At 40.8% G+C, this 20,655-nt stretch overlaps 8 non-coding genes across 8 annotated transcripts; 2 read left to right on the top strand and 6 right to left on the bottom strand.

The window, feature by feature from the left end:
• Positions 1-3,978: 3,978 nt before the first annotated feature.
• trnar-acg (transfer RNA arginine (anticodon ACG)) lies at positions 3,979-4,051 on the bottom strand. The gene has a single exon. It is a non-coding gene; the product is annotated as a tRNA-Arg (tRNA).
• Positions 4,052-4,345: 294 nt separating this feature from the next.
• trnae-cuc (transfer RNA glutamic acid (anticodon CUC)) lies at positions 4,346-4,417 on the top strand. Its single transcript has one exon. It is a non-coding gene; the product is annotated as a tRNA-Glu (tRNA).
• Positions 4,418-4,502: 85 nt separating this feature from the next.
• On the bottom strand, positions 4,503-4,589 carry trnay-gua (transfer RNA tyrosine (anticodon GUA)). The gene is given in 2 exon segments: positions 4,503-4,538; positions 4,553-4,589. It is a non-coding gene; the product is annotated as a tRNA-Tyr (tRNA).
• An 88-nt stretch (positions 4,590-4,677) lies between these two features.
• On the bottom strand, positions 4,678-4,749 carry trnae-uuc (transfer RNA glutamic acid (anticodon UUC)). The gene has a single exon. It is a non-coding gene; the product is annotated as a tRNA-Glu (tRNA).
• A 6,076-nt stretch (positions 4,750-10,825) lies between these two features.
• On the top strand, positions 10,826-10,898 carry trnar-ccg (transfer RNA arginine (anticodon CCG)). Its single transcript has one exon. It is a non-coding gene; the product is annotated as a tRNA-Arg (tRNA).
• Positions 10,899-19,002: 8,104 nt separating this feature from the next.
• Positions 19,003-19,076, bottom strand: trnat-agu (transfer RNA threonine (anticodon AGU)). Its single transcript has one exon. It is a non-coding gene; the product is annotated as a tRNA-Thr (tRNA).
• Positions 19,077-19,240: 164 nt separating this feature from the next.
• trnat-ugu (transfer RNA threonine (anticodon UGU)) lies at positions 19,241-19,314 on the bottom strand. Its single transcript has one exon. It is a non-coding gene; the product is annotated as a tRNA-Thr (tRNA).
• A 1,207-nt stretch (positions 19,315-20,521) lies between these two features.
• Positions 20,522-20,604, bottom strand: trnal-cag (transfer RNA leucine (anticodon CAG)). The gene has a single exon. It is a non-coding gene; the product is annotated as a tRNA-Leu (tRNA).
• Between the last annotated feature and the right edge of the window lie 51 nt (positions 20,605-20,655).

Here is a 20,655-nt window from a genome sequence, read left to right as displayed (position 1 = left end):
TCCAAGAGGAGGTTAAAAGCAATGGTTTCTTTTGCGTCTGTGTGTCAGAGCGCTTAGGTGTTGCTGCAGCTCACACAGCAAATTTTAGATAGTAGATTTAACTACCTTGGAGTTAAAATTAACACTCCCTCAGAGTTTATATGGGAACCACTATAAGTGTTAAAAATAACACTTTTGAAAGTGTTAACATTGTCAACACCAAGAGAGTGTTAATTAGCAAACTCTTATTGTGTAAAATATCTGTTACATTTCCGAAAAAATACCAGCAGCTGTGGTTGCCAGAATCTTTCTGTGAAAAACATGGAAGTTTTATAGAACTGTATAAATTTACAAAAATTAACCACATTTCATGAACTAATGCATTGTTCATTTTACAAAATCATAGCTTAGTGCAAAAAAAATGTAAAGTCTTTAGATGCAATAATGTTTTCATGTGTGATTGCAAGTAGCAAACAGATTTTGACGGCATTAGTAACTACACAGTTACCTTTAAAGAAAAGAAGATACAGCATAACATCAAATTTTCTCAGTTCATCTTGGACTTGAACAGAGACGCTATTATCCTCCACAATGGTGACACAAAAACCGTTTTGCTGTTTTTCTTTCTTTTTTTTCATTTTTAGATTTTACGGAAAAATACCAGCAGCTGTGGTTGCCAGTAATCTGCTGTTTTTAACATTCATAAATTCAGTTTACAGAATATTTCTGTTAAAAGCACATTCAACAGTCTGTATTTTTTATCGATCTCACACTGCAAATTTTAGATTTGGTAGATTTAACTACCTTAGAGTTAAAATTAACACTCCCTCAGTGTTTATATGGGAACCACTATAAGTGTTAAAATAACATTTTTGAAAGTGTTAATATTTTTAACACCCAGAGTGTTAATTAGCAAACTCTTATTGTGTAAAATATCTGTTAAATGTATGTCAAAATACTGGCAGCAGTGGTTGCCAGTAATCTGCTGTTTTCAACATTTTAGATTCGTAAATTCAGTTTCCAGAAAATTTCTGTTAAAAACAAATCCCATTGTCTGTATTTTTCATTCGAACACACGTAAGCCTTATATTCCAGAGCAAAATCCTCACTAGTGTCCTCACTACAGAGGGCTGAACACTCAGACAGTGATGAAGTTAATGAGACAATTAAGTGTCTAATTAATAGAGGATTGAGAATTGTTGATGAACAACTGTTAACAAGCAGAATCACTGAAGGAAAGAAAAACACAAGCCAAAACCAAAGATGAAATCAACTGAGAAAAAAAAAACTCTAAATAAAATAATAATCAATAAAAATAAAACAAATTACACAATAAAATTTTTTTTATTTTTCAACATCTTTAAAAAAAACTCATCAAATTAAACAACTTATCATGGAGCTTCACCTATTACTGACCTTTGACTTTATTTCTGTCATGTGAACAAAAACTCTTAATGAAATTTCTGTTGTTCATTTGAAGTCACCATGATGGAGGACAGAGTCTGCTTTAGTCAGGCTCTTCAACTTCTTACTATAAATGGTTTTTTATTTTGGCTGCTATAGTTAGTGTTAATTACACTATTTATACATATAGCATGGTAGGCTGAAAGAAAATTAAAGTGTCAGTCTGAAGAGATTATTTAAGATAACATAGCCTTCCTTTCCTGCTTGTTTTCTAATTCAATATCATATTAGTTATGTGTGAGAAATAAATAATATACATAAATGAAACCACTGAAGCTCCAATAAAATAAAAACAATATTTACAATGAGAATGTTTGGTCTATGGCAGAATCAAAAACACACAGACATCAATAATTAGTCTTCGAATCTCAATGATGGTGACGAACAAAAAAATAAAATCAAGTAAAAAAAAAAAAAACACTACTGAAATATCACCTCCCAAAAACAACACAAAATAAAGGAAAAGAAAGAGATTGTAAGAACATAAAGCTGCATAATTTATTCATGCTGCAATGCATGCTGGGAGCTTTGTACTATGCTGGCACCCAGCATGCACTGCGGCATGAACTACACAGCTTTTTTTTTTTAGCAACCACGGTTGAGGTTCATATCCTGATTCTTGATGCCTGTGTGTCATATGAGCAAGCTGGAGCTTGAATGTTTAGTGCATGACACTCTAATTATTAATTGCATACTAATTTTTTGTTGAGTCTTCTATGAAGAGCAGCAGACTGCCAGAAGTTTTGTCCCACGCAGCTGTAATACAACTATATTTGCATATCTTTATGAATCAACTTATTAAACACCTGAAATCGTATCTGGAACAATTATTCATAAACAGTATAGTTTCTCTTGATCTTTTTTGCTATAGCTAATGAGTTTTAGAAACACAGCTGTAGCAGTCAGAGAAACATTAGGATATAAGAGTAAAGCTTCAAGAGCTCAAATAAGCAGCCTCTGATCTCCATGATGGTGAGGTCAAATGAAATATTTTTAATAAAAAAAATATAAACCTCTGTTCATTGTCAAATATTCTTACAGAAATGAAGTCAAACTGTAATCAGTGAAGCTGCTTATGCTATTATTTAATGGAGTTGTTTAATCCTCTATTTTAATTCAGTTGGTTTGGTGTGAGGCTGTGTCTGTAGTTTTATTTCTTCCTTCAATTTCTTATTCCTTCAGTGATTGTGGTTGTTAACAGCAGGTGTTCAACAGCAGATGTCTGAATTCACTTATTTGTGGTCATTCGCTCTGTCTAGTGGACTAAACTAATTGACTAATTTAAGGGCCAGGTGAATGAGGGTGTGGCGAGATTTCAGACACTCTGATTAGTTTCTCAAATACAAGGGTTTTCTACAAAGGTAGATACATGTTACTCTGTATGACAAGGAGGCAAATCAGCTTCTAACGCTGAGAGGGTTATTTTACCTTTATCTAACTCTAGAATTTTAACACTTTACTCTGAATTACCACAACACTTGAAATTTAACACCAATGATTTGCTGTGCAGAGACCTACAAGTGGAGGAGTTGGCTGCAAGTTGGCTGGATGACCTCTAAGTGGTAGGCACTTATGCCGCACGTAGGCTGGGTTTGCGATTGATGTAGCTGTAGTAGATATTCATAAAAATAAAAAAATATATATAAACTGCTTACTCTGAGGTTGTGTTTAGGGTTGGGGTAGGAGTAAAATTGAATAAAACACAGCAGGTTACCGTGAGGTTGGGCCTAGGGCTGGGGTAGGTGTGATTTTAATAAACTGCGATAGGTTGTATTCTGTGCCATGTACGAGACATTGAATCAATGAAACCCACATGGAGGTTTGTCACTGTGAGGTTGGGTTAAGAGTAGGGGTAGGTTGGGAGGTTGATAAAACACAGCAGGAAACTGAGGTTGGGTTAAGGATTGGGGTAGGTTTGACATTCAAACATAACTGGTTGGACGCAGTGTCTTGTACCAGACATTAAATGAATGAAAACTCCAGGAGGTTTTTACAGCCCACTTGGAGCTCAAGTCTCACCCGCTTGGAGCTGACCAGGCCATTTGGAGCAGGCTCCGATTTCTATTTATACCTTTCTCAGTCAGGTAACTTCCTTTTCAGTAGTATGAGCGTCTGCACTGTGTGGCATATTCGCCGACATATAACAGAGACTGAAACATTGCTCACACTTGTCTGAGGTGGTCATTTTGACTGCAATCTTGTTTTAGGTTGGCACTTTGTTTTTGAATATTGTCTGCTTTTCGAATGCGTATCTGTGCTGCAGTAGAACACCTTAGCCTCACAGCAAACATTTTGGTCTACAAGCTGTCACTGCCGTCTTCCCAGGAGAGTGGCTATATTGGTTTCTTCTGGAAGTCCTGAGGGATGTACGGGACCAAGACATGAGAGCAGTTGGGGCAGCCTTTGAACCCAGGAGAGCACCCCACAGGCTCTGTGCTGGCGGCCCTAGAAACTTGATTCACTCCAGAGTAGAGCCGAACAACTCCGGCACGGGCAAACCGCAATGCACTGAGAGCAACGCAAGAAATTCCTGATCGAGCCAGCCAGGAGTCGAACCAAGAATCTTCTGATCCGTAGTCAGACGCGTTATCCATTGCGCCACTGGCCCAGTCCGCGTCAGCAGTGCTCAGTAGCATGCTGATTGGAAAGAGGACACGGCTCGGTGAACATGGAGTTCCTTCAACGTATGCTGTGCTTTGTTGTCATGGCAAGTTGTGGTGTCGATAGGATGCTTTTACACAGAGCATGTGACAGTCCCTCCCAAGAACTGTGATCCAGGCTCTGAGACTTTCTCTTCCCCAGGAGGAGGTTGCAAACGTTAGAGTTATTTTTGTCAGAGCAGCTGCAGCACACCTGGGTGGAGGCCGACAGCTAGACTTGAGGTCAACCTTCAGACAGTCCTTCTCTGGTGGTCTAGTGGTTAGGATTCGGCGCTCTCACCGCCGCGGCCCGGGTTCGATTCCCGGTCAGGGAACTTCCTTTTCACCTCCATGCTGAACTTTGAGCAGTGGTGAACTCACTTGGCGAAGGCAAGAAAGCGGCTCTGAGCGCAAAAGATGTCCTCCGAGCCGGAGTCTAACCAGCGTCCTAAGGATTGCCATCATCCCACCTACAGTCCTCCGCTCTACCAACTGAGCTATAGAAGGCTTACGGGGCAGTTCCACAACCACATCCTATAAGGTAGCTGCAGTCTGAACGCTGGCCAAAAAGGACAGAAGCAAAAGCACTCAAGCCTTCCCATACCAGGAGTCGAACCCGGGCCGCCTGGGTGAAAACCAGGAATCCTAACCACTAGACCATATGGGAACTTTCCACTTTGGAAAGCCAGTCTTGGCACAAACTCCAGTTCATTCTGATCGCTGGCACGTCCCAGCTCCGCTTGCACAAGTGCCAGTCATACACTTACGCACTCTCTCATACACAGTTTCTTGGTTTCCGTAACCGAGAATCTTCTGATCCGTAGTCATAAGCGCTAACCTTTGTGCCACCGTCACTCTGTTCAGCACCTTGTTAGCACATTGCTTGGAGCAAGGACAAGGCTCTGTCAACCCGGAGTTCCTTCACCACACATTCTGCTTTGTTTTTATGGCAAGAGGTTATGTGGATGGGATGCTCTTACAGGATTCCTGACAGTCCCTCCGTAGAAGACCTGAGATCCATGGTCGGAGACTCTCTACTCTCCAAGAGGAGGTTAAAGCGGTCTTTTGCGTCTGTGTGTCAGAGCGCTTAGGTGTTGCTGCAGCTCAGAGACCTACAAGTGGAGGAGATTACACTGCAAGTTGGCTGGATGACCTCTAAGTGGTAGGCACTTATGCCGCACGTAGGCTGGGTTTGCGATTGATGTAGCTGTAGTAGATATTCATAAAAATATATATATAAACTGCTTACTCTGAGGTTGTGTTTAGGGTTGGGGTAGGAGTAAAATTGAATAAAACACAGCAGGTTACCGTGAGGTTGGGCCTAGGGCTGGGGTAGGTGTGATTTTAATAAACTGCGATAGGTTGTATTCTGTGCCATGTACGAGACATTGAATCAATGAAACCCACATGGAGGTTTGTTACTGTGAGGTTGGGTTAAGAGTTGGGGTAGGTTGGGAGGTTGATAAAACACAGCAGGAAACTGAGGTTGGGTTAAGGATTGGGGTAGGTTTGACATTCAATTCCTGGTCAGGGAGCTTCCTTTTCATCTCCATGGTAAATTTTGAGCAGTGTTGGCGATGATTTCTTCACGAAAGCAGCTCTGAATGCAAAAGATGTCCTTCAAGCCGCACTGTAAGACGTAATAAGACACACTCTGGCACAGACTTCCAGTCTGCACGCTGGAATATACACTATTATCTCATGATTAAGACGCAGCTTCAAAAATTAGTTTCAAACCAGAAGTACAAATTTGCTTGAAATAACGCAAAAACAACCAATTTACACTTTTTAGTGAAATATTTGTGTCCTAATAGTGTTTTTAGCAGTGTGGGACACATATACGACTATCAACAGCTCAAAAAATGTGTTTTGGAGTTTCGTGACCCTTTAAGGTACAAATGGTAGAGAAAATACACACATGAAAATCTTACTTTGTTTTTCTTTTAACTAAGTATATTTTTATATGTTTTGTTGTTTTGTCTCAAATTATTTTATGTAGGACACAAATGCCTCAAATGCAGCTTTAACATCATTGGAATAAATTATATTTTAACATATTCAAATGGAAAAGCTAACATATTAAAAAGGAATAATTATTTACAAGGTTACTTTTATATCTGCATTTTTATAAACTAAAGCAGTTTTGTCCCAAACCTTTGAAAAATAGTCCATGTTGTCTTTATATTTTTAGATGCTTCATTTATTACTGATTTTACTTTATGCTTTCAAAATATGTAATTATGCATTTGAAGTGATATTGTGCTATTTTGCTACATAGTAGAAGTGAACTAGTTTTGTTTTGTGTTAAAGCCACAATGGCCCTGCATAAAAGTGCTTTACTGGGACCTTATAGGCACATTTTGTGCCTGGACTCAACTTAGTATTAGTGGGACCTTACTATTTTGTTAATTACTAAATGCCCACAGAGCATGCTCATAGGACATACTTCTGACCCAGATAGTATACCTATACTTCGCCCATTGTGGCTATATACACTCCACTTTGTGTGGACTTGCTATGGGCCCAAAGTGAACTTCTGTTTCGAGTGGGCCAGCCCACAGTTTGGTCTAGCGACATTGTATATGTTTTTGGTATAGACATGTTTCTTTGGAAATTTGTGCACTAATACTGTACACTCAAGTACATGAAGGTGAGCTTTAGCAAACAGCATAAAACATTCAAAACTATTGTATAATAGGCTAAGAGAGACATTAGAAAAGCATATCTTAATTAAGATATAAATTGTATCTCATTGAAATATTGTAGAAATTATCCAAAAGGATTTTTATGTATTGTACTATAAAACAATCCTATAGGAATGGTTCCAAAATAGGATCAAAATTCTAATTGAATTCCTTCAAAGAAATCCTATAAGATGCTACTTTTTTGTCTGTTTGGTAGTGCCACAAAAAAAATTCTGTGAAACCGGTCCAATCTACTTTTTGTTCATATTGTTTTTTGTTATGTGCGTCAGCAACTCCCTGGATGCGTATTACAGTTCACAGGCAGTAAAAACAGCATAGTGGCCTAATGGATAAGGCACTAGCCTTCGAAGCTGGGGATTGTGGGTTCAAGTCCCACCTGGGTTGTCTTTGATGCAGTTCTTATTAAGTTGGCTGTGCAGCACAATCCAGTGTGACCTTCAAAAAGCTAGTTTAATACCCTTAGGTCAAAAAGACATGACAATGAAAAACTCTTTAGAGAATCTGTTTTGTCATTAGGTGTACACACCAGATCGTCTGAATGCAATATGGTATAGGAATCCTAAAGTGCTGTTTTCTGAGTTATAAGAACTTCCTGAGCCATACAACAGATATGGCAAACGCTAGTATTGGCCCAGTGGCCTAATGGATAAGGAATCAGCCTTCAAAGCTGGGGATTGTGGGTTTAAGTCCCATTTGGGTTGTGTTTGTTGGGTTACATATAAATTAAATGGAAAAAATCCTGACATGTCTCCTCAAAGCTTAGGCGTGATGATCTAAGGTCAATAGTTCGCTTCAAATTCTCAGACTTGCTGCACACTTCAATTAAGATTCATCCAATCTTGCGTGAATTATCCAATCACGTTACGCTCTGTTAATGGAGATCTTGACTTCAAGTACCCGGTGGCTTTCAAATAATGGTCTCATGTTAGGTGGATGATGATGAAATGCAAACAAGAAAATAGCTGCAGAAAGGTTGTGATTTCATGTTAATGAGAGTGGCCTCGTCTGGAATTTGAAACTCAAGACCAGTCTCAAACCATACCCCAGGACCAATGAAACACGAATGTGGATGATTACACAAAGAAAATGTTTGTCCATTAGTTGCAAACATCTTATTTGATGGAATGCAAACTGGCATCGAGATCCCAAAGTGCAGTTTTCCATGCGTTGGCATCTTGTTGAGGGCATACAAGAGCTCCATGACAAAATCTTTGTAACATGGCCCAGTGGCCTAAAGGATAGGGCATCAGCCTCTGGAGTTGGGCGTTGTGGGTTCAAGTCTCATCTGGGTTGTCTTTGAAGGTCTCACTTCAAGTTGGGAGCAATGTTTGTTGGATGAAACAAAGTAGCTGTGAAAACCTTCTAGAGATGTGTTTGCGTGTCATTAACTTCCTTTGTTGTCATCCGTATTTCAATGATCCATAAACAAATCTAACAACTGAATCATTGCTGCTCCTTTTTTCAAATCAACTAACTTTTATTGTCACATCATCAGCAACATGTGTGCTATGATGAGTGAAAAGCTTAGGTGCTGGCTCCAGACAGCACAAAATACAGAGTAATACAGAGCAAATACAACAACAGTGCAAAATACAGACAGTGCAAATACAATGACAATGTGAAATTAACAGTGATGTGTAAAATGAATAGGTGTCCACATAGTTGTAGGCAGTGTTGTTTCAAGCATGGATTTTTTAAAGTGCAGTGCATGCTACATATTGATGGTGTGCAGTGAGGGTATGGTAGAGTCTGTGTGTGGTGTGTTAAGTGTTCATCAGCCTGATAGTCGGAGGGAAGAAACTTTCCTTCAGCCAGCTGGTACGTGACCGGATGCGGCAGAACCATCTGCCTGAGGGTAGCAAACGATTTTGTCGGTATAATTGTACATGTTCGACTAATTTAGATTAGAAGTAGATTGTGGGTTCAAGTCCCACCTGGGTTGTCTTTGATGCAGTTCCTTTTAAGTTGGCTGTGCAGCGCAATCCAGTGTGACCTTCAAAAAGCTAGGTTCATACCCTTAAGTCAAAAAAAACATAAAAATGGAAAACTCTTCAGAGAAGCTATTTTTTCATTAGGTGTACACACCAGATCGTCTGAAAGCAATAGGGATCCTAAAGTGCTGCTTTCTGAGTTACAAGAACTTCATGAGTCATACAACAGATATAACAAATGCTAGTATTGGCCCAGTGGCCTAATGGATAAGACATCACCCTTTGAAGCTGGGGATTGTGGATTCAAGTCCTTTTCGGGTTGTGTTTGTTAGGTTACATTTAAGTTGTGCGAAAAAATACTGGCTTGTGTACTCAAATCTTAGGTGTGATTATCTGAGGACAATGGTTAGCTTCGAATTCTCAGACTTGCTGCACACTTCAGTTAAGATTCATCCAATCTTGCTCCAGTCTCACTGTCACATTACAAACCTAAAAGGTTCTGCTAAGCTCTAGTAATGGAGATCTTGACTTCAAGTACCCCATGGCTCTCAACTAACAAACTCATGTTAGGTGGATGATGATGAAATGCAAACAAGAAAATAGCTGCAGAAAGGTTGTGATTTCAAGTTAATGAGAGTGGCCTTGACTGGAATTTGAAACTCTCAAGACCAGTCGCACTATTCGCTAGAACCATACTCCAGGACCGATGAGACAGGAATATGAATGATTGCAGAAAGAAAATGTTTGTCCATTAGTTCTTATTTGACGGAATGCAAACTGGCATCGAGATCCTAAAGTGCAGTTTTCCATGCGGTGGCATCTTGTCCCACCTCGGTCGGTCTTGAAGGTCTCACTTCAATTTGCTAGCAATGTTTGGTGGATGAAACACAGTAGCTGTGAAAACCTTCTTGAGATGTGTTTGCATGTCATTAACTTCCTTCATTGGCATCCATATTACCTGTTATGACTAAAAGGGTAACGAGATACCAAACGCGAATGGCCATTTTGAATCCTGCATGGTGCCTACAGAGAAGAGACTGCGTACAAACACAAAAATGGTGCTTACATTTAAGCTGGTGCGTTGTTCAAGATCCATAAACAAATCTAACAACCGAATCATGGCCACTGATTTTTGTCTGTATAATTGTACAGGTTAGACTAATTCAGATCAGAAATCAACTAAATGTTCATTAACTACAGTCACAGCAAAATGTGCTACAAGTAACATAGAAACACCAAAGCACCACTGGTTTTTTAGTGACAGACATAGGGCTCTTCCAGGATTTGAACCCCAGACCTCGTATCATAAGCGAGAATCATAACCCTAGACCAATGAGCCCTGATAATGTGCCCTCCAGTTTCAAAAAATAAATTCTGTGAAACCGGTCCAATCTACTTTTTGTTTATGTTGTTTTTGTTACGTGCGTCAGCAACTCCCTGGATGCATATTACTGTTCACAGGCAGTAAAAAACGGCCCAGTGGCCTAATGGATAAGACATCACCCTTCGAAGCAGGGGATTGTGGATTTAAGTCATGTTTCTTGGGTTACATTTAAGTTGTGTGAAAAAATCCTGACTTGTCTACTCAAAGCTTAAGTGTGATGATCTGAGGACAACAGTTAGCTTCGAATTCTCAGACTTGCTGCACACTTCAATTAAGATTCATCCAATCTTGCTTGAATCTCACTGTCACGTTACAAACCTAAAAGGTTCTGCTAAGCTCTAGTAATGGAGATCTTGACTTCAAGTACCCCGTGGCTCTCAACTAACAGTCTCATGTTAGGTGGATGATGATGAAATGCAAACAAGAAAATAGCTGCTGAAAGGTTGTGATTTCAAGTTAATGAGAGTGGCCTTGACTGGAATTTGAAACTCTCAAGACCAGTCGCACTATACGCTAGAACCATACCCCAGGACCAAAGAGATGCGAATGTGAAAGATTGCAGAAAGAAAATGTTTGTCCATTAGTTCTTATTTGACAGAATGCAAACTGGCATCGAGTTCCTAAAGTGCAGTTTTCCATGCGGTGGCATCTTGTTGAAGGCATACATCTTTGATAGATGTTTGAATAAGAGAGTGGTGATCTTTGATAAGAGAGTGGTGACTTGGCCTGGTGGCCTAATGGATAAGGCATCAGCCTCCGGAGCTGGGGATTGTGGGTTCAAGTCCCACCTGGGTCATTTTTGAAGGTCTCACTTCAACTTGGGAGCAATGGTTGTTGGATAAAACACAGTAGCTGTGAAAACCTTCTTCAGATGTGTTTGTGTGTCATTACAGTTTTTTACAATGGCTATGATACTTTTTTCAATACATTTAACAAGTTTGCTAAACTCTTAACGCAGCAACACACCTAAAATACACAATTGGCAAAACAGTTAATTTCATGCTCAAAATCACACATTATAAACTAAACCTCTAAACTTCTTTTCAAAATAAAATAATAAACGAACACACTACACCATGTCTAACAAAACACTATAAACATGTTTCAAAATGACATAATTGTTCAAAACAGTAACACATGTTCTCTACCAACAGAAACATTTAGTCAATCAGAATACACTGACAATAAAAACACTATCATCAGCTGACATTACAGAAACTGCATTAGTTTATGTGTCAGCTCTGCCCTTATATTTGAAGCCTCTTTACAGTTTTGTGTTGTTGGGTTTAGTAAATGCATGCATTTTGTTTCTTTTGCTGCAGAAATTCAATACAAAAAACAACCATCTCAGAGCAGCCTTATAAAATGTACAGTTTATGTAAAAAAAAAAATACAGAAACAGAATTGCTGCAGTACAGACTTTATTTGCAAAAATAAAACAGAAAAAAATGGAATTATAATAAAATAAAAAAAGTAATCCTCTATTCTGCCCGGTCTTCTGCATTTGGCCACATGTTCTCATCCACATCACACCTAATATCTTCTCTGGCAAGGCACTGTGGGAAGAATCTTTTGGCATGCCTTATCCACCCCTGGCAGTGTTCAGTTGTGATGTCTTGGCATGCAGCATCCATTACATCCAGGAGGGCCATTTGGTCATGTGGACGATGGTCAAAAACCTTCCATCTCCAGGCTGAGAAAAACTCCTCAATAGGGTTGAGGAAAGGGGAGTAAGGGGCAAGGAAATGGGACATCATCCTTGGATTAGCGTCAAACCAGGCTGTGACTGCACAAGAATGGTGGAATGCCACATTGTCCCACGTGATAACATATACAGGCAAGTGGTCTCCCACCTGTCCCCTTTCCACCTCTGGCACCAGTCTTTCATGCAGGTCTTCTAAAAACAGGAGAAGGCGGTCGGTGTTGTATGGGCCAATCTGACATTTATGCAGGAGTGCACCATTGTTGGAGATTGCGGCACACATGGTGATGTTGGCTCCTCTCTGGCCCGGCACGGTAACTGTGGCCCTTTTGCCTATTATATTCCTCCCACGGCGACGCCTTTTCGCCAAGTTGAAGCCAGCCTCATCAACATAGATTATTTCATGTGGGACTTGATTGGTCTCCAACTCCATGACTCTCTGAAAGCAATTAGACACATAGATGTACAGTACAGCATTTACACTATGTACTAATGAACTCCAGGTTTATAGAGTAGTTTACTTTAAAACACACTGTGTATATTATAGTAATGATTGTATTGCATAACATTACCTGGACATATTGGTGACGGAGTTCTTTGATGCGCTCACTGTTCCTTTCAAAAGGAACTTTGTATAGATGTTTCATTCTGACTCTGTGTTTAGCTAGAGTCCGAGAAATTGATGTTAAGCTAATTGCTGCAATATTCCCAAAGACAAAGTTGTCCTCTACAACTCTGGACTGAATTTCCTTCAGTTTTATTTAATTGTCAGCAATAACCATGTTGACAATAGCAAGTTCCTGTTCTTCATTCAGGAGCTTTCCTCTGCCCCCTGAGGGAGGTAAACGTTGAATCCTTAGAGGGACAAAATACAGATACATTTTTTAGAGACCGGAGGCATACAGTTACTCTAATACAGTAAATGGTTAGTTACACTTTACTGTAGGAGAAGCAATATCCTACCTGTTGGTTTCTCTGAAAATGCGGACAATGGATGCCACTGTGTCCCGGCTGAGATTTGGCTGTACTCGTTCACCAGCCTCTCTGTATGATAGCCAGTGGTTTATGACATGATCAATAATAGTAGCTCTTATTCAATTCAATTCAATTCAGCTTTATTTGTATAGCGCTTTTACAATGTAGATTGTGTCAAAGCAGCTTCACATAAATGGTCATAGTAATTGGAACAGTGTGGTTCAGGTTTTAGTGTTTAAGTTCAGTTCAGTTCAGTTTAGCTCTGTTCAGTGTGATTTAATCATTACTGAGAGTTCAAACACTGAAGAGCAAATTCAACGATGCGTAGCTCTACCAATCCTGAACCATGCGAGGCAGTGGCGACAGCGGAGAGGGAAAAAAAACTTCACCTGATGGGAGTGAAGAAAAAAAACCTTGAGAGAACCAGACTCAGTTGGGCACGACCATTTTAATTTCTCCGCTGGCCAAAAGTCTTGTGCAGAACTTCATTCGCCGTGGTTTATGCTGGAAGATGGCCTCAATGAAGACTCGTCTGTCCCTGGAGCGTCGCTGGAATCAGACTCATGTTCTCCACTCCCCACGACCATCAGCGCAGCAGCAGCTCAGGATATGGCCTGGTCCCGGATATGGAATCCTTGGGATCATCACGTCGCTGGTCTTGGATCCAATCAGTGACTCCGCCTAATCTGAGGACCTCGGGATGAGTATCCCCAGGTGAAAATAGAGAATAAAGAGAATAATTAGCGTAGCTGCTGTTCATAGTGTATATAAGCAAGATGTAGAAGCCAGTGTGGAACCTGCTAGGTGATGCACTGAGTGTATGCTTTACTAAACAGATAGGTCTTTAATCTAGTTTTGAACTGGGAGAGTGTGTCTGAGCCTCGGACATTACCAGGAAGGCTATTCCAGAGTGTAGGAGCCATGAAAGAGAAGGCTCGACCTCCTTTACTTGATTTTGCTATTCTAGGTACTACCAGAAGCCCTGAATTTTGAGATCTTAAGGAGCGAGTTGGTTCGTAGCGAGACAGAAGGTTGGTTAGATAAACAGGAGCTAGATTATTTAGAGCTTTATAGGTGAGAAGTAATATTTTAAATTCAATACGAAATTTAACAGGCAGCCAGTGTAAGGAGGATAAAATTGGGGTTATATGATCATATTTTCTAGACCTGGTCAGAACTCTGGCTGCTGCATTTTGCACTAATTGAAGTTTGTTAATAGAGGATGCTGGGCAGCCAGCAAATAGAGCATTACAGTAATCCAGTCTCGAAGTCATAAAAGCATGGACTAGCTTTTCTGCATCTGAGATGGATAGCATATTTCGTAATTTAGCGATATTTCTCAGATGAAAGAAGGCAGTTTTTGTGACATGGGATATATGGTTTTTAAAAGTTAGATTGCTGTCTAATATGACACCCAGATCTTTTATAGTAGAGCTAAAGCTAACTTTGTATCCCTCTAATTGTAAATTGAGTTGCGAGATCTGCTGTGTGCAAGATTTAGGCCCAATAAGTAATAATTCTGTTTTGTCTGAGTTTAAGAGAAGAAAATTGTTGGTCATCCAGTCTTTGATGTCTTTGATACACTCAGTTAGTTTAGAAAGTTCAGACGTCTCGTCAGGTTTAGTGGAAATATATAATTGAGTATCATCTGCATAGCAGTGAAAGCTGATCCCATGTCTTCTAATAATGTCTCCCATAGGTAGCATGTAAATTGTAAACAGTAAAGGGCCTAAAACTGATCCTTGAGGCACCCCATACTTTACTGGGCAGATTTGTGAAGGCTGTCCATTAAGATTTACAAACTGGTAGCGGTCAGTTAAGTATGACTTAAACCATTGTAGAGCCTGTCCCTGGACACCTGTAGACTTTAAGCGATTTATGAGGATATTGTGGTCAATGGTATCAAATGCCGCACTAAGATCGAGTAAAACTAATAGCGAGACGCACCCTCGGTCAGCAGCTAAGAGTAAATCGTTGGTTATTTTCACTAAGGCGGTTTCTGTACTGTGGTGAGCCCTGAAACCTGACTGAAACACTTCAAAAATATTGTTCGTCTGCAGAAAAGAGCATAATTGAGTGGAAACAACTTTTTCTAGTATTTTAGACATAAATGGAAGATTTGAAATAGGCCTATAGTTAGCTAAGTTGTTGGTGTCTAGTTGCGGTTTCTTAATAATAGGCTTAATAACAGCTAGCTTGTAAGAGTTTGGAACATGGCCTATAGATAAAGAAGAGTTGATAATGTTAAGAAGAGGTTCTCCTATAGCAGGTAGCAGCTCTTTCAGTAATTTTGTTGGAATTGAGTCCAGCATACACGTAGCTGGTTTAGAGCTATTTATAATTTTCACTAACTCTTCATGTTCTATGATTTTGAAGCAGTGTAGGTTATTATTATGATTTAATGAAATATTTACAGGATTTGGAGTATAAGCCGGTGCAGAAAGTTTGGCATCTCCTATTTTCTGTCTAAAGCCTTCTATTTTATTACTGAAAAAATTCATGAAGTCATCACTACTAATTTGCGGTGGAGTAGTTTGTTCCAAGGATGACCGATTATTTGCTAATTTAGAGATGGTGTTAAATAAAAATCTAGGATTGTTATGATTATTTTCTATCAGTTTGCGCAGGTGCTCGGTCCTGGCAGATTTTAGAGCCCTCCTATAGCTGGACATACTGTCTTTGTACGCAATTCTAAAGACCTCTAAATTAGTTTTTTTCCATTTACGTTCCAGGGCGCGGGTTGCTGTTTTGAGCGCACGAGCATGACTATTATACCATGGTATAGTTTTAATCTCTCTAGCCTTTTTTAATTTGATGGGTGCCACAGTATTTAGTGTGCTAGTAAAGATGGCATCCATACTGCTGGTTACTACATCAAGATCATTTGAGTTTGCGGGTGCATTACGAAATAGAGAGAGATCAGGTAAGTTATTTATAAATTCATCTTTAGTTGACGGAACAATAGTTCTACTAGGGCGGAGTATTGGAGCGGGTTTGCTGATTTCAGGTAAACATAGCTTATATAGTAAGAGGTAGTCATCTGTAATATCATCACTTTGTGGTATAATGTCTACGTCAATAACCTCGATTCCATAAGACAGAATTAGATCTAATGTATGCTTTAAGCGATGGGTTGGACCCACAACGTTTTGCTTTATCCCAAGTGAGTGTATTAAATCCATAAACGCGAGCCCTAATGTATCATTAGCGTCATCTATGTGGATGTTAAAGTCACCTACAATTAGCATTTTATCAGTTTTGACTAGTAAGTCAGAAATAAAATCAGAAAATTCTTTTAGAAATTTGACATAGGGTCCTGGGGGTCTATATATGGTGATTAAAGCGAGAGATAACATAGCTTTTTGCATAGTATCTGGAAGCTGAACATTAAGCGATAATACTTCAAAGGAGCTAAACATAAGTCCGTTTCTCTGTTTAATATTAAGGAAATCACTAAAGATTGATGCAACTCCACCACCACGACCAGTTTGACGAGCCTCATGTTTATATAAGAATCCTGGAGGAGTTGCTTCATTTAAGCTAATATAGTAATTTTGTTTCAGCCAGGTTTCAGTGAGACAGAGTGCATTAAGATTGTTTTCTGTTATTATTTCATTTATGATAAGTGCTTTAGGTGCAAGTGACCTGATGTTTAGGAGACCAAGTTTTACGAAATTTGTATTTTCACTTTCTACTGGTTTTTCTGGTTTGATTCTTACTAGATTTTTTCTGGAGCACACAGTACGTTTATTTCTTAATCTAATAATACGAGGAACAGACACAGTCTCTATAGGATTCGCCAGATATGCCTTACTGATGTTTAAGTGGGGTGAACAAGAGTCTAGGTGGCTATAGTGTGAATTTTGTGAATTTTTACCTGCTAGTCAGATGGTGCGAAGTAATCTGGAGATGTTGTCCGACAGGAGTTCAGCTCCGGCTCTACTGGGGTGCAGGCCGTCAGGACGGAAGAGCCTAGGACGCTCCCAGAAAAGATTCCAGTTATTAGCAAAGAGCAATTTCTGTTCTTTACACCATGTTATTAGCCATTCATTCAGAGCTAAAAGTCTACTGAACCTTTCATTTCCTCGGCGGTAGGTAGGAAGCGGCCCAGAAACGATGATCTGCGTGGCGGGCGAGGTGCGTCGAACCGTCTCGATCAGGCTCCTGAAGTCCTTCTTCAGGATCTCCGACTGCCGGAGCCCGGTGTCGTTTGTCCCCACGTGGAGGACAACGGCACCAGGGCTCTCTGCAGCGCCCAGGATGGTTGGAATCTGTGTAGAAATATTTCTCACACGGGCACCAGGAAAGCAGAAAGTACGTACTTTATTACCTTTTGAGGAGGCGGCACGGACGTGACGAACGATCGAGTCACCGATGATGGCCACATCGGGACCCGACTCGCGGAGAGGGGAGAAGCGGTTCTCCGTGGAGATCTCGAACACAGGAGGAGACGTTCTGTCCCGGGATCTGGGAAGCACCTTGCGCGGCTGCACCCAGGCGCCGTGGTAGCCGGGTGTCGGCGTGAACGACGCCTGGCTGAGCCACGCCCCGGGTGCGCTGGGCCTGGACAGAGAAGGACGCGGGGTTGAGGTAGAGGGAATGATGTGGTTGTAATTTCCACTTACCTTAGGTGATGAGACGGCCTTAGCATTAGGTACAACAAGAAGTCGTTCCCGTAGCCGCGACCGTCTTACCACCAGCGCACGGATCTGGGACTCCACTTTTTCCAGCTCCAACGCCTCCATCGATGCTTCTCCTGCACACAAGGACAGAGACGGAAGCGACATTTTACGGGGTAAAGAGCAAAGCCAGTAAGTCAAAAGTGTATGGTTAAAGAGGTCGGTAGCTTTAGCTGACCAGCGGCGCTAGCAGGCTAAAGCTACAAACAACAGGCGGATGCTCGAGGGACAGACCGTTTTTAAAGCAGTTTTGTTTGTATAAATGTATTAAGGGTTTGGTCACCCTAAGTAGGAGAGACAAATACTTAGTGAATGAGGAAGAATTTAATGATTAAGATTTAAATTGCGAGTAAATAGCAAGTCCAAACTTCAAGCACACAGAGTGTGTGACCGAATGGAGACAGTGACGCCAGTGACGTCACTCGAGCATGCGCAGTGTCAGGGAGAGTCAGCTCGGAAAATGGAAATAAGGACAAACATATGCTATCGGCCATTGAAAGAGTTTCAGATAAGAAAGCCACTCTCCCATAATCTGAGGGAAAGGTGCAGTTTGGATTTGAACCTAGCACCTGCTGTTCCCAAGACAGGTGCTCTGGCCAACTTAGTCTTAACACTAAAAGAAAAAACCTCTGGATACGATACTTCCAAACGCAGTTTCATCTAAGACAGTGGGGGTGAAGCAAAATTTACTGTGCTTTCTACTCAGTTACTTTGCACATGCATAAAGAGGCTCTTGTACGACAAATCCAAAAGTTGTAATCTCAACAATAGGTGGCAGTTACTTTTCCCTAAAACCACAGGTTGCCGACGAGTCATTCCTCAAGCCCACTTGGCCCTACACCGTTTTCTAATCTCCCTTATTTAAAACAGCTCAATTAAGTCATCGGCTTTATTGTAGAGTACCCCTAGTATCTGAGCCTGCACTGCGCAATGAAAGAAAGAAGCAAAACGGGATGGACAGATGCCTAAAATGTTAGAAATGCACCACACCTTAAGTCAGTGAAGAAAAAGAGCAAAGCTTGCGACTCTGGTGGGACTCGAAGCCACAACCTTTGAATGGCTCAGCTCACAGCCTAGAAGTCCAATGCGCTATCCATTGCGCCGCAGAGCCTGAGTGCTCTGCTTTGTCTAGAACTGTTGGACAGAAAGCACTTTTTAGTACTCTCTGGCCCATGAAAGAACAGCCAACTGCGGACAAGGCACTGCTGGAATTCAAAGCCAGGATCTTCTGTTTACTAGACAGGCACTTTGACCAACTAAGCCACAGCGCCAAACGACCTTGACACAGGCTAAATGTTTAATTCCAAAAAATAAAAAAAAACTAACAACGGTAGCGCTGCATGTGGGAATGTCTGGACTTGAAATATTAAAGTCCAATTGGTTAGGCATTACCACACTATGCTATATAAAGGCATAGTCCAAAGCCCTCTTGAACGAGCAGCGTTCTTAAGGATTTGAGTTTTGTTAAGAAACCGACTGCTAAAAATCCCGCTGCATAAACACTCGTTACTCTTAACAAAAAGCAAACACGAAACCTGTACATAAGGCACTGCTGGGATTTGAATCCAGAATCTCCTGTTTACTAGACAGGCGCTTTGACCAACTAAGCCACAGCGCCAACGCTAAATAGGAGGCAAGACGTTTTTGCACACAGAGACTAAAAAAAGACAAAGAGGTTGTTTAACTCTATTTGTCGCACTATTCATTACGCCTCAAAGCTATACAATTTTATAATTCATTCCGGTGAGCTCTATAAAAGAAGCACACGCACCACCTGGACTAAGGCGCTGCTGGGATTTGAGCCCAGGATCTCCTGTTTACAAGACAGGCGCTTTGACCAGCTAAGCCACAGCGCCACAAAAATCACTGTAAGAGACATTTGCCCGATAACAAAAGTCGAAGGAGAAAAAATAATACACAACAAAAACCAGCATGTCAGGATGCAGAAAATGCTGACAAGCCGGACGCGGTCTTTTAGAGTCTGGATGATCATGTCTCAAGCCTGACCATGTCATCCAAACTGTTGGAATATCTATCTCTATTCCATGCGTGTTCAAGAGAAAAGGTCAGGAGAGGTTTTTCTTCAATGTCAAAAATCGTAACAATTTATTGGATACAAATGAATAATTCGATGACAGAGCTCTGGGTTACATTACCCCAATGCAATACAAGAATTACATTCAAGAGGTTCGCAACTAATATATATTTCCTGACTTCAGCATATATACACCACCGATCTTAACAGGTGGAGTTTTGGTGTAATTGGCCGCCCCTTCGGCATACTTCCTCTTTTTCTATGAATTCTCTGCCCAACAACAAAGTATACATCTTTCTGTGTTCTGTGTTCAGTTTTAACACCTCTCTTCAGACAGGAAGTTTCTGCAGAGCTGAATTTAATTTTGGACCCGCATCTATCTACTTCTGCAAAAATGCTAATTAGTATGCACAGCACTCACCCACAACATTAGAAATTCAGTTAATATATGACCCTTACATGACCAATACAAATAATTGTTTGATTAAAAGAAAAGAGACAAAAAATAATAAAAAATGGTTCTTATTATTCAATAGTATCCCTAATCCGAGTGGGAATGGGAAGGTGATTCCACCAGCGTAGAACATTGAATGAAAACATTGTGGAAAGTGACTTTCAGTCTCTCTGCGATGGCACCACAAGACAGTGCTCTCACCCTAACTGGAGGCTCCTGTGGTCATCACGATGGCTTTACAAGCGGAGGGTCTCCTGTTAGAAACTGGGCGGAAACATTCAGATTTGCTTTTATGCACATTCTCAATCAGCTCTCTGCTCCCTGGATGATCCACGATACTAGGGCGTGGATCTGTCAAATGTCATGATTTGACGTTGTACGAGGATTTGACGAAAAAATGCCTCTGCAAACCTTAAAAAACAACGCCATCCCAGAACAATTCTTTTGATCCCCTTTCGGTGCACTTACATTAAAGCCCGCATGACGCAGCACCTTGTCAGTGTTACTGTATCATTCAGACATGGGGGCAGAGAGTTTAAGACTTCAGCCTGAACGCACTGCTGCAGGTTCAGTTTGTCAGAAGTGGGATTCGAACCCATGCCTTCAGGGGAGACTGCGACCTGAACACAGCGCCTTAGACCGCTCGGCCATCCTGACATGCGAAATTGGCAGGAGCTGTCTCCTGGGAGCCACACCGCAGTACCGTGC

This window comes from Danio rerio, chromosome 4 (assembly GCF_049306965.1).
Source record: "Danio rerio strain Tuebingen ecotype United States chromosome 4, GRCz12tu, whole genome shotgun sequence".
Taxonomy (NCBI): domain Eukaryota; kingdom Metazoa; phylum Chordata; class Actinopteri; order Cypriniformes; family Danionidae; genus Danio; species Danio rerio.
This window is presented reverse-complemented; position numbering and strand designations above follow the sequence as displayed.